The 12,644-nt window shown below is 47.8% G+C and overlaps 1 long non-coding RNA gene across 1 annotated transcript; it reads left to right on the top strand.

Moving 5' to 3' along the window:
* The first annotated feature begins 2,582 nt into the window (after positions 1-2,582).
* LOC135320058 (uncharacterized) lies at positions 2,583-6,857 on the top strand. Its single transcript, XR_010379206.1, has 3 exons — positions 2,583-2,863; positions 3,549-3,633; positions 5,438-6,857. It is a non-coding gene; the product is annotated as an uncharacterized LOC135320058 (long non-coding RNA).
* Positions 6,858-12,644: the final 5,787 nt, after the last annotated feature.

The raw sequence follows: 12,644 nt of genomic DNA, 5'->3' as shown, positions 1-12,644 counted from the left end.
AGCTTTTAGGCTGATTACTCTGGTAACTGTATACGTGATGGGTTGTGGAAGGGAGCAACCAAAGACAGGAAGACCAGTTAGGAGATTACAGCAGTAAACAGCAGTAATCCAGACGTGAGATGGACTAACAGGACCTTCTATTTACACTGCTTTATGTTATAGACATTCTTTTCACAGGCAAGTCCTTACAACGATTATGTAAGGAAGTGTCATTTTAAAAAAAAAAGTGAAAGTTTAATTTAAAAGGTGGCTATTTGAGAGAGATTAAAAAAACAAAAACAAAAACAGAACTTGGTGAGTGGTAGGGTGGTGGGGAAAGAGGCAGAAGGGAAGGGAGGAATCAAAGATGATCCCAAACTTTTTGACCTTGGGCACTTGGCTGCTATTGAACAGAAGCCTAGAGAAAAAGCTAATGGGGAGGAGGGGAGTTATAACAATAAATTTTCTTTTTCTTTTTCTTTTGAAATAATTTCAAACTTAGAGAAAAGGTATACCAAAAGAATAGTATAAAATAACTACCACATTCCCTTTGCCCAGATTCACTCAACTTCCACTTTTTGTCTCAAAAACGCCTTTTTTAGCAAAACGATCCAACACAGAATTACACAGTGCACTCAGCCGTCACGTCTGTCAAATCTCTTTCCATCTAGAGAAACCGTGATATTCCTTTAATTTAAAGGCCATGAGTTTTTAGGATATTACAGGCCATTTTGTAGGCTTGTCTCTCAGTGTAGCTTTGTCCAGTGTTTCCTCATGATTAGACCCAGGTGACGCATCTCTGACCGGACTGTCACAGAAGTGACCCTGTTCTCACTGGCATCAGGCAAAGAGATTATCTCATTACTTGTGGTGTTAACTTTCACGATGTGATTAAGACTGTATCTACCAGTTTTCTCCATGGTGTGAAGTGACTCGTCCCTCCCAATCTAATTACTGAAAACTCACTGTGCAGAGATGCTTCGAAAGCGTGCTGGCAAGTCTGGCTGCCGAACAGTACCACCTGCGTAGTTGTACTGGGTCCTGCACTTAGAAGGGTCCCAGGTTTGGTTTACTTTTTTGCTCAGTTCCCAGAAAGGAGGAGGGAAGGAAGGGGCAAAGAGGCATACATTCAATTTTTGACTTGTAACATTTGAGTGGCCAGAATATCTAAGGGTTAGCAAAGCATGAGTAGGGCTTGGGAGGGAAATCCCGTCTGGAGATAAAGGCTGGGGCAACACGCGCACAGAGGTGGTGCCTGACGCGGGGCGAATAATCTCTCCAAGGAAATTAGAAAAAGAGGAACTGAGGACCTAACCTTTGGGGACAGGCACCGATGCGGTATAGAAGGAGAAAGGAGGCCAGCAAAGGATCTAGACGAAGGCATCAAAGAGGGAGGGAAATCCAATGGTGCAGCGTTACAGAAACCAAAGGAATAGAGGGTTTTAGAAGGGAAAGAGTACTCAGCCATGTTAGCACTGCAAAGAAGTTAAAGGAGACAGCTGACCAGGGAAAGAGCCCTAGTTCTCAAAACTAGGTACAGTAAGGAGATTGTTCTTGTATGCATTCAACACACATTGGTGGGTGGCGGGGCGGGAGGGTGATTAGGGCTTAGGTTTGAGGATAGAAAGAGTGCTGGCAAGGTCGGCTTCCTCGGTGGACAACTCTAAGGCTGTGCGCTTTGAAGAATCGCAGGCTTGGTTTAATGATCTCGAAATTCTTAATTTCTGGGCAAGAGGTCCTGCATTTTCGTTTTGCACGGGACCCGGCAAATTACATAGCTGGTCCTGAGTGGCGGAGCAAGTGTGTTTAAACTATTCTTGCCTTTGGGAATATTTGTCGGTGACAGAGAGAGGGCAGTATCTTGTCCCGAGGGGAAAAGCGCAGGTGAAATTCCTCTTAGCCTTGGCCATGTGTGTTGGCAGTGGGTACTAGACGGTGGGAGGAGATCATTGAAGCTGGGGAGTGCGGGTGGATTTACCGAAGGGGTGAACGGTGGGTTCAAGGCCTTAGGGGCGGCAGACTTAGCCTTGCACAGGCGTTGGGATTGGAGGAATGTCGAGACAGAAAGACAGCCGAGGCCATGAAGGTGAGGGGACAGGCCAAAGACAAGCCAAGCGCCGATTTGGGGCCTTGGACTGAGCCGGCCTCAACGATCGGGCTGGTGCAGAGCTCGCAGGGCCCGACCCCCGGGCGCGCGCGGGAAGAGGCCGGCCACCCCGGCGCAGAAGCGCGCGCGCCGCCAGGCGACGCGATTCCCCTCCGCGGGCGGAGCACGACTCGGGGACAAAGGGGCGGCGGGGCAGGCCAAGCGTCGGGGCTGCGGGGCGGCCCGGCCGGCCTGGCCGGCCCCTTGCTCCCTCCCCGCGTCCCCGCCGCTCTCCCCGCCCGCCGGCCGCGCGCCCGGGGCGGTGCAGGAAGGCCTCCGTGGGCCCGGGCACGTCCGCGCCGCCGCCCTCCCGGCCCCGCGCGCCCGGAGGCTGAGCTGGCGGGGAGGGGCCTCGCGCTGCCTCCGGGCCCGGGCGCTTCCGCCGGCCGCTGCCTGGGCTCGGGCGCCGGGCCCGGGGGGGGGGGGGGGCCGCCGGTTGCAGGGGGGAGGGGCGGGCGGGCCCTCTGGCAGCCGTCGCCCCGCGCGGCCAGGGCGCGTCCCGGGCGGACGAGCCCGGGCGCACGAAGCGGGCCGGCCCGAGCGGCGCTGGCGGGACGTGCAGACGCCCGCCCTCCCCCGACGCCGCCTCCCCACTTCGCCGTGGCCTCTCGAATCTTCCTTCCAGCCTCCCGGAGCTCGTGTGGGTGCCTGCGGGGCCCTGCGGAGGCTTCAGCAGTTTCAAAAGAGAGGAGATTAACCTGACTCAAAGAATTGGGAAGGAAACAGAGGATATTTGAGGTCGGTTTCAACCTCGGCCTGCCACCGTATAATCAAAGTAATACGTGTTTACTGTAGAAACTGTGGCAAGTACAGAAAAGTGTGACTAATTAGACCAAAAAGAAAAGAAAAAGCACCCGTGATGCCACTACCCGCAAACACTCGACGTGCTGGGGTATCGCTTCACATGTGGCTGTGTGTGTACTTTTCTTTTGTAGCTGATAATTCCGTGCAAATTATTTGATATCTTGCTTTTTTGTGCTTAATAGCTTATAAACATTTCCCATTTTTTGAACACATCATTTGTTGTGGTTCTATGCTAACCTTCTATAGGTATACCAAAATGTAACCATTTTCATTTTTTAAAGGTCCAAAGGAAAAAAATATTTTAAAATACATATTTAAAAGTTCTTAATTCTTAATATTAAACTGTTCTCCACGAAGACTGTACTAATTTATATTTCTAGTCGCGCTGAATGAATGGCCAGCCTTACCCTACCCATGAATATTGGTCAGAGAAAGACACCAGGGCCTTGAATAGGTAACCCCGTTTCTCCTTCTAGGCACCAGACCTCTACCCTACCTGCCTCTTTTCAATAAAAATGTAGAGAAAAACCAGAGCCTTTTGGATTCAGACATTCGGGCTACTGGGGGCTTTGGCCAGTTCTTGTTTATCAGTTTCTCCGTTGTTTTCTATCCCCAAAAGGTTAGAAAGGATGCCACCCAAACAGTGTCTTAAAGATGGATGAGGAATCAGAAGTCTGTCTTCCAGAATCCTCTTGTGCCTCCAGGTGAGCTTTCTTGAGTGTGTTTTCTCAGAATGTCAGGCTAATAGATGCCCTGGTCCCATGGGGTCAGGCCAATAAGAAGTCAAAGCTCAGGGGTTAAATAAATATTCCCATTAAGAATTCTCTGGTTCTCTAGAGAAACAACCTAAATACCAGGAGAGGGAGGTGTGCCTAAAGATGATGTGAATAGATACAGATATAGATATATAGATAAATATTACATATATACTATATATGTACAATTCAACCTTGAGGGCATTATGCTAGGTGGGATAGGTCAGAGAAAGACAAATACTGTATAATATCACTTATATGTGAAATCTAAAAAAGTTGAACCTGTAAAACAGAGTAGAGTGGTGGTTACCAGGGGCGGGGACCGGTGCAGGAGGTGAGTAGCAGAGATGTGTAAGGATACATAGTTACAACTGGTAGATGAGTAAGTCCTAGAGATCTAATGCTCAGTGCAGTGATTACAGACAACAATACTTGTTAAGAGACTAAATCCTAATTCTTCCCACCACAAAAATGATAATTTTGTGATGGAAGTACTAGCCAATGCTACAATTGCAATCATATTGCAATATGTAAATGTATCAAATCAACGTGTTGTACATTTTAAACTTACACAATGTTATATGTCAAATATCTTTCAACTAAAAAAATAAGTCCCATAGAGCTAAAGCCTTAGAGAATAAAATAAATTAGAAAAGAAGCAACATTGTGCATACAAATAACCTCACTCTCACCTCATCCCACAAACAATTAAAATTTAAATGGACAAGTGCTATAATAAAGGTAAAGGCAAAATGCCGAGAGAGGGGTAAAAAAAGAATCTCTTGGAAAACTGAGTGCCTCTCCATTCAGGACTGCCTGGCAAGACTTTTTGGAGCTTCGGCATTGTGTTATAAGAATAAATAACCAGCTTGCATGCTCTGAGTGTTAGGTCATCATCACCCTTTGAGGAAGGTAGTATTATGGCCCTCATTTTACGGATGAAGTCAGAGTGGTTCGTCTGATTCCTTGATACCCTGTAACTGGTAGCATGTGTTGCTTTCTCTCTTCTGCCTTTGTACCAGTGGAGAGAGTGAATCCAAACAAGATCTGCACTTTTTCTTAAATTCTAAACCCAATCATAGCCCTGATGGGATCAAAACATAAAGCAGCAGCAACCACTTTTCATGTTGACTTCTATTTGGCTGCTAATCCGTCATCACATGATTTTACTGTACTCTGTCCATTAAGCTGGCCTCCTAGCCCCATAAATTCAGCTCATTCCTGCTGCACCTAGAGCCTCCTGTTCTGCCCTCATCTTTGAAGTTAGTTATATTCATGTATTTCCCTTGCATCTCCCATCTGGGCCACTGGCCTGGTGATGTTTTTAAAGACCACTTTATTCTTTCCAGAGTGGACTTATTTGGGGATTCCTTAAGACTATTAACCATTCTCTTAGCATCACTAAATCACAGTGTGATTGAATTTTCAAGCTAGAAGGGACCTTATCCATTGTCTACTTATCATTGTAAAGAGAAGGTGCTCGGGTCAGTCTGCTAGCTGAGTCACCAAGGCCAAGACACCGGTGTCCAGTGTTTCCTGCAGCCTCTGCTCACTGGCTGTTCCCGTGGCTCTGGGCTCTCCTCTGTTAGCTTCACCGTCAGAGCAGGTGACCACCAGGTGTGCCCTTAGATTGAGCAGAGGCCTCTGTCTTTCAGGTACTCGGGATTGTTTAGCCAATCCTGAATTCTTGAGAAATGTGGATTTTGCCTAGATTAACTCAGCAAAATATCCTGATAAGCTGCCTTTTTAACAGGTCTGCACTGGCCAAGCGTCTGACCCTCCCAGTGTCACAGGGAGAAGAGCAGGTACCAAGGAGAACCTGTCAAAAATCCTACCATAGCGTAAACAGAAGGAATGGCACCTCCGTCCTCTTGGCCCAAGTCTTAAAGCTTCCTTAGAGCTGGCAAGAGCTTTCTTTTATTTTGTTTTTCAAATGACTGAAAATTGATTTCAATACCTTACCACAAACATACAGCATACTGACACCTTTACAATTCATTGTTAGGGTTTGTTTCTTGTTTTTTAATTTGAATAGCATCATTTGTGTTGTATTTTTGTGCAATTTATATAATTCTTCAATTTGCTTTCCTCTCTTTTTGTAAGTATAATATATATATATATATAGAGAGAGAGAGAGATGTAAATATCAAAAGTGTACATTTTGATGTGTTTTCCCAAATGGAACACACCCAGTTACTTGCATTCAGACCCACTTCCATCACTCCACAAGCCCCCCTGCACAGAGCTTTTTGTTGTTGTTCTTTCTTCTGTCTTTTCATAAACTTGCCTGATGTGAAAATGGATTTTTATTTGATTTAAAGATGGCACATTCCCCAGCTTCCTAGCACATAGAATGTGTCCAGTAGAACTCTTTCTTTCCTTCCTACTCTTATGAGGCCAACTTAAAAATCAAGTTCATCAAAAACTTGGGCTTCTCAGGAGAAAGCTTGAGGGTAGATTCATAGATTCACACATATTTAAAGCTGGAAGAGACTTTGGAAAGAAGAAGTGATGGTCAAGGTGTTGGACCTCCCAAGTGGCAGATCTGGAACTGGAGCCCAGGCCTCCCAACAAACCACCATTCTCCCCTGCATTGCTAATGTCATGTAAATTGCCACAGCCGAGAGTGGAGAGCCAGCAGGAAGAGCAACTTCTGGAGGATATCCTGGGATTGGCTGAGTGACAACACTCTGGCGGACCTTGAACAAGGGTACTGGTGGTTCCCTCTCTTCTGTTCTATGAGAGAGAACTCTTCTGCCCTCTGGTTGCTTCCTGAAATAGTCTCTAACATGGTCCTTAATCCTATGGTTCCCAAATGGTGTGCCAAGTCACCCCAGGGTGCTGCAGAAAATTCACCAGGGCACCTTGGGATATTTTAAATTGTTAAAGGAAACACAGTGCTGTGTAACATCAGTTACACATTGCATGCATTACTAGTTAAAGGAAATCCACAATTTCAACATAAAATTGCATTACATTCCTTTCAGTGCCATCCTGTCTTTAGGGAGTTGGGTTTCTCGTGGATGCTGTGTTAAAGAGATGATTGGTGGGGAAAAGGAAATGAGGGTGGCTGTGGACAATCTGATTCCAAGGTTTGAGAAGTTTGCAGTGCACTTCATTAGAAAGTCATTGTAGTTATTTAAGAATAATATAAAAATGTCAGTTTCTTTCAATTTATGTGCGTTACTTTTGAGGGGGGAGGTAATTGGGTTCATTTATTTATTTGTATTTTTTATTATTATTATTTTAAATGGAGGTACTGGGGGTTGAACCCAGAACCTCGTGCATGCTAAGCACACACTCTACCACTGAGCTATATACCGTCTCCTCAGCGTGCATTATTTTTGCCAATAACCACTAACTTGTTAGAACATAAATACTTACTAAATTTTTGTTTGTGCCTAACTGCTTGATAAATGGACCCAGTAGGTATTTCTTTTGGCCTGGGTTCTCTGTGAACCTTGGCCTTAGGTGTAAGGCCAGGTGAGATCAGGCTCTTTAAGTTATTTCAGCACCTCTGGTACTATGCGTCAACTGGACATTTAGCTGGTAGGCCAGAGTCTAGGATGATTTTATTCAGACAAGGAAATTAAGTCTCAGAAAGTAACTTGATGAAGGTCATCCAGATGGGGCAAATCCAGGTTTTATGGAGCCTGAAGCTTATACAATTGTTGGAACCCTCTACAGACAATAATGCACAATTAGGGATTCACAGTTGGGCAGAGGGCTTCCCAGGAGCTTATGCAAGGAGGGGTCCTGGTGCTTAAGATTCATTAGCTTCACAGCAAATCTGCCTCGGTCACCACCTAGTAAGGGGTGGAATGGAATCAGCTTTGTCTGCCTCTAAAGACACAAAACGGAAATTTCCTTCTAAAGATAAGAACAGAAAACCAGGGATGAGAAAGCACTCCTGGAAATGTGAGCCTAGCTGGTCATCTCCACACTTGACCTTAAGAAGGAACCTGAGAGTGGGAACACAATTCCTGTATCTTCTCATTGGAAAGGGCTTCGGCATCGAAGCTGAGTCTGAATTCCAGCTTCACCACTTCCTGGCTCTGTGATCTGGGCAAGTCACTTACCATCTCTGGTGTTCCTGGAGGAATGAAACCCACAGCCCACAAGACTGAGGGTTACATGAGATATCACAGATGAAAGTGCCTGGTCTAGTGCAGGCACACAAATCTTTCAATCTCCCTCTCTTTCCTCTGCTCCCACACAGATATCATATGTATTTGGAGACAAAGTAAATATAGACAAGCTGGTTGGTAGAGTTTCCTTCGTGTGTGGGTAAATTAAGTAAATGCACATATATGGCCAGCAACCGTCTACAAAAGATGCAAATCAGACCAAGTTGGCAGATATTTGCCTGGTGTCTTGTCTTGGTGCAGCGCCTAGCTCAATGTCTATTTTCAGGGGTTCCCAATTATCCACAGACTAAGGTATCCTGGTATTTGAAATTTCCCCAGATCTCAGCTTAACCCTCTTAACATTTTGTTTTTTCCCTAGTACAACCCAACCCAAACCTCTCTTCTAACCAGACTGGTTTCTTCACTGACCTTTAAATATCTACCCTGGCCTCAGGGAAGGCCAGGAATTGTGTCTCCTTTCCACAGTCCTGAATCCTGCCCATCCTTAGGACGAGTTCAAGCCCTCTCCTGCAGTGAGCATTATTCTTCCTGATCCCAGGCCCTGGGGATTCTAGCCCTCTCAGCTTCTACCACTCCCCCATTTGTACCCTGCATTCAGACCTTAACCACACACTGCCTTATTTTGTTCTGTAGTTCTTAGGGAGGTTATTTTTCCTTCCAATTGCGTTGTAAGTTCAGTGCAATGTCAGGGAAATAACATCAGACCAGAAGCAGAGACTTGGCTTCTGTTTCTGACTCGCTGTTTAACCCCAGGGCAAATTAACTCTGACGTGAAGGGGGTTGGATAGGGAAACTCTGAGATCCTTTTTCTTAAAATGAAGACCTTCTGCACAAGGCCCAGCTCAGTGACTTGTATATTATAATTTCACTAAAAAAAGAAAAACAACATTCAAACATTTGTTGATCACTTATTCCCAAAGCACTGAGCTGGGTGCTAAAAGATAAAAAAAAAGAGAACAAAGCACAGAGCTTACTCTCAGGAAACTTTCAAGGGAGGACCAGATGCAGGTACTCACTTGTGGAATTTATTCAGTGAGGAGTCAGGAGCTAGAAGGTCAGGAACTGGTGGAGTATCTGTCTGACATTCTGGCTGGTAGTGGCTTTTGTCTCCCTACTGCACTGTTTGGATCTCATCTCTGAATCCCACCTGTCTCCCTGTATGATCCCCCACCATGCACAGCCTGGAAGGGCATTGCTCAGAAGCTCCCTGCCTCCGTCCTCACTCTGCACACATCCTGTTCCACTTGGCTTTGAAGTCAGCTGTGCTGCAGTCAACCTGGGGAGGCCCCAGCCAGCATGGCTCCCCTGCCTCTGCCCTTCCAGTCACTATCTGCTGGAGCCTGAAGCCAGTCTTCTAAAGCTGAGCCTGGCCTGATAGATTAATCTGGCTGCAATATAGGGAGGGAGGCATCAGGAAAGAGGGATAGGACATAAAGAAACTCAGCATGGTGGCTAGCCCAGAGTGATTTTTTGATGGCTTTAATATATGTTGATTGTCTTAACCACTTTACTTATATTCACTCATTTAATCCTCACAAGGTCTCTGCGAGGCAGGTAGTGTCATTATCCTCGATTTACAAAGGAGGAACTGGAGGCAGTGAGAAGTCAAATGACTTGCCCAGGATACCTAGTAGGTGGCAGGGCTAGAATGCGAATCCTGGCTACCAGGCTCCACTTCCACTTTCCCAGCCTCTAGGTGTAACTGCCTCTTGGTAAAGGTTTTCTTTTCTGCCAGCTCTGATCTATTTCCTGGAGCTACCTTGAGACAGACAGAAGGTAGAGGGCAGATACATTTTTCCGGGGGGTTAAGATCCGGACGGTGTTTAAGTGATAACCAAGGCTGGAACTACCGGTTCAGGGTAGTCAGTTTGACCCTGAATTGCAGGAAAGGATCTGGGTAGAGAGAAGGCCCTGGCAACAGGAGGTCTGGTCTTAGTTACAGGTCTAGGAAATCCGTTCACCTTTTAGAACCTCGTTTCCCCGCCTTCAAAGTAAGAGAAAAGGAAGGGTGCTGGGTCGGGTGAGCTCGTGGGTCCCTCCAACGTTCCGATTACGGGGAAGTAATGAATGAAGAGGTGTGGGAAGACAGTACAATACGGGTCTGTGTGCAGGAGGACGTCTCTGCGGGTGGAGGCAGGAAGGCGGTGTGTTTATGCAGCAGGGGGCTGGGAGGCTGCAGGGTTCTGTGGACCGGGCCGGAAACTTCACAGGCTCCGCAGCGTGGGGACTTGCGGGCGAGGGGTCGGGGGCGAGCCCCATGGCCGGGCTGCGCGAGCAGGAACAGCAACAGCGGCAAAGTCGCTGGGAGGCCTAGCGCAGCGCTCGCCGGGCGGCCTAGCGCAGCGCTCGCTGGGCGAGGGGCCAGAGCGGGGCCCCAGCCGGCCCGGAGGAGGGGCAGGCGGCTGGCGGCGGGCCGCGGCCCGGGCGGGCTCGGGGGAGTGAGGGAGGCGAGGCCAGGCCCGCCCCGCCCTCCCGGCCGCAGCCGCCACCAGGGCCCGCGCAGGCTCCGCCCACAACACGAGTCACGTGTGCGCCACGCACCCTCCCTCGGCGCGAGTTGGGGGCACGCGGGCGGGGCGCGGGGTCCCGAGGGAGGAGGCTCGGGGGCGGGCTGGGGACTGGGCCCGCTGCCCGGACCCGGCCGGGGCCGGCGGACGCTGCACGCCGCGAGCTGGGGGAGGAGGGCGGACGGCGCGGGGCGGGGCCTGTCGCGAAGGGCGGGGCCTGTTGCTGGGGCTGGCGCAGGAAACGGGGAGAGGGGGCCGGTCCTACTGGCTGCCTGTCGGGCTGCTTGTTTACTCCTGGCGGGGGAGCTTTAACCCGAAGGGCGGGAGGGCGGCCGGGAAAATGCGGGGCTGGATTTACGAGCCGCCGGAGCGGGAGCGGGGCGGAGGAGGGGCGGAAGGCGGGACTGCAGCGAGGGTGCCAAGGCCGCTGTGTTCCTGGAAGGGTCTAGCTAAAGACGCCCAGGACTTTTTTTTTTTTTTTTTTTGATGTGTGTGTTTTGAACGTCCTAGCTTGTTCGGTGTCCGCCACCTCCCGCCCCCCCTCTCCCCGCCTCTTCTCTACACACACACACGCACAAGCACAAGCACACACTCACTAGTTGGTGGAGGCCGCAATCCTTTGCAGCTCTAAAATTCCTTGAACCGAGAGTGGGCTCCCCGGAGGAGAAGGGCTGTGCGGACGTGCTTCTAGGATGCCTGCCTTACGGGATGGATGTCTGCGTGTGTGTTGTCCCGGAGCGAGTCTCTGCCACTTTTCTTAATCCAGGAAATGATTCAGTTGCAGTATCGTCACATATTTTGCGTGTCTGCGTGTGGCTACAGTTACACAAATAAGTTAATTTTACTTTATATTCTCGGCACTCTAGCCGCTTGAACTTCATTTTTCCAATTTGTATGATAGATTAAAAAGCTTTTTGTAAAATGTAAATTGCTCCATAAATGTATTTGTATAAAAATAGAGGACGGCGGGCACTGTTGCGATGCCTTCCTCAATTAAGTCGGTTTTCCATTATCTGAAAGTCACCTGGTACCACTCAGAGATACTGTAACATATACTTTAATATTGTTCTAGTAATACCGTGTAACTATTTTACACCCGAGGAATGGAGGCTCAGCAAGACGAAGTGGCTTTTGAGAAATCACCCAGCTGTTAAAAGCACAGAAACATGCGTCCTGGGACTCCCAAATGCTGTCCTTCTTTCCCTCCCTCCCATTGGTGTATTGGAGCCGAGGCATGTGGTTTCTCTGTCGGGCAGTCATTCCCTTGAGACGTCAGTCCTCTTTTCCCTGTAATTTTATTTAGGCTCAAAATCACAGTAACTCATCCCTCTGGCAATAGTAGTCCAAAGCAGGGCATTTTAACTAAGCAGAATCAATTAGAGTCTTTCCCTGGAACTAATATGTGAATACGAAGAGGGAAAATTTTGTCCTCTGCTAGTGTTGCTAAATTGGGATGTCATAGTTGGTAGTTGCCAGCAACAGGCTTTCCAAGTGTATGAAGGAAGCTCTTTTTGGAGGGGTTGGCAGGGGTGGGGGGAGGAGCTCTGTTGAAGTAAGAAAGAAGGGGCTGATAAGAGGGAGTAAGCAGAAACGAGAGATTTAGAGCACAAACCCTGACAACTTTGTCTAAACCTGGGGTCTGGCTATGTCTATGGCCAGTACAAACTCCTGGATTTCCCAGCTAAGTGAGCCAACAAATTCATTTTTTTGCTTAAGCTAGCATGAATTGAGTTCCTGTCACTTGTCTCTAAAGAGAGGCCTGACTAATAAGTTTGGCACAGTATTATTTATTTATCTCTTAGAAAATAATGGAAGTTGGGTGCTGGCCACAACTATCACTTATTAAGTATTCTGGTTCCCATGAGTCATACCAAGTTTGAGTCCCATAGATAGGGGTAGACAGAAGAAAATGTAATTCTTCCTTAATATTATTGTACAATAAATAAGACACAAGCCAATAAACCCAAATTAGAAGTCGGGGAGATAACATTTAACCTTGGGCCATTGTGGCAGTCTGAATCATGAAGAGGATAAGACTGAGATTTTTGAGATGAGATTCTTAGAAGGCTTTGAGTGAAATGGTAAAGAATGTGGCTTCAGTAACAACCACTCTATCAGCTGGTTCAGGCTGAAGCATGGGAAGGGGAGGGGTCAGTTTTAGAGAAGCAATGAAAAAGACAAGATAACTGAACCACAAGAGGCAGGGGTCTTAGGAATCACAGGATCTTAGAGACAGATGGAGTCCCTGACAGAAGAGTCTCTTCTTCCTCCTAAACAATTCTGGTGATGAAAAGCTAGGTAGGTC

The sequence above is a fragment of the Camelus dromedarius genome, chromosome 36, assembly GCF_036321535.1.
Source record: "Camelus dromedarius isolate mCamDro1 chromosome 36, mCamDro1.pat, whole genome shotgun sequence".
NCBI lineage: Eukaryota > Metazoa > Chordata > Mammalia > Artiodactyla > Camelidae > Camelus > Camelus dromedarius.
The sequence above is the reverse complement of the archived record's forward strand: the minus strand, read 5'-3'. Positions and strand labels throughout refer to the sequence as shown.